The 669-nt window shown below is 52.8% G+C and overlaps 1 protein-coding gene across 1 annotated transcript in view; it reads right to left on the reverse strand.

Annotated features, from left to right (window-relative positions):
- Positions 1–279, reverse strand: part of LOC104996556 (melanoma-associated antigen B16-like) — a 13250-nt gene extending 12971 nt beyond the window's left edge. The window contains exon 1 of the mRNA XM_010850846.1: positions 211–279. The gene's annotated coding sequence lies outside the window, so the exon portion shown is untranslated. The remainder of the gene's footprint in view (positions 1–210) is intronic.
- Between the last annotated feature and the right edge of the window lie 390 nt (positions 280–669).

The following is a 669-nucleotide window of genomic DNA, read 5'->3' on the forward strand; positions in this document are numbered from 1 at the left end:
AGTTTGCTTTTGGACCTGTACGTCGGGGACTCTGAGCCCCGCACCTAAAAGACACCACCTCAGACGGCCAAACAGAAAGCGCGAGATAGGTCAACCAGGAACCTGCCTGCGCAGGAACCTTACCAGGGTTCTGTTGGTGTTCTCATTAGGTGGGCGCCCTCCGTTCTGGGACGGGGGGGGGGTCCCCTTGGTACTCATTTAGAGGCTTACCTGACAGTTAATGGCACCTGTGCTTCCACTGCGGGACTTCGCGCTTCCGATCCAAGCTCTCACAGCCTTGTGGTTCCAACGGAAAACCAGGGGGCATGACATCCGGTGACCTCAGCCTATAGCTTCCGGGGTCACCCAGCAAGCTGGGTGGGCGTTGTGCGCATGCGCTCAGTTTCAGAGGACGTGGCTGCTGGTGTTGCTCCAAGTTTTTACAAAAGCTTTTGCCAGGCTGTGGGAACTTTGAAATCTTTTAATACTGAGTAGTCAAAAATGTCTATCATCATTTTATTCTGAAAGTGAACGTCACTCAGTGGTGTCGGACTGTTTGTGACCCCATGGAATATTCAGTCCCTGAAATTCTCCAGACCAGAATACTGGAGTAGGTAGATTTTTCCTTCTCCAGGGGATCTTCCCAACCCAGGGATCGAACCCAGGTCTCCCACATTGCAGGCGGATTCT

This window comes from Bison bison, unplaced genomic scaffold (assembly GCF_000754665.1).
Source record: "Bison bison bison isolate TAMUID 2011002044 unplaced genomic scaffold, Bison_UMD1.0 scf7180017851493, whole genome shotgun sequence".
Taxonomy (NCBI): Eukaryota; Metazoa; Chordata; class Mammalia; order Artiodactyla; family Bovidae; genus Bison; species Bison bison.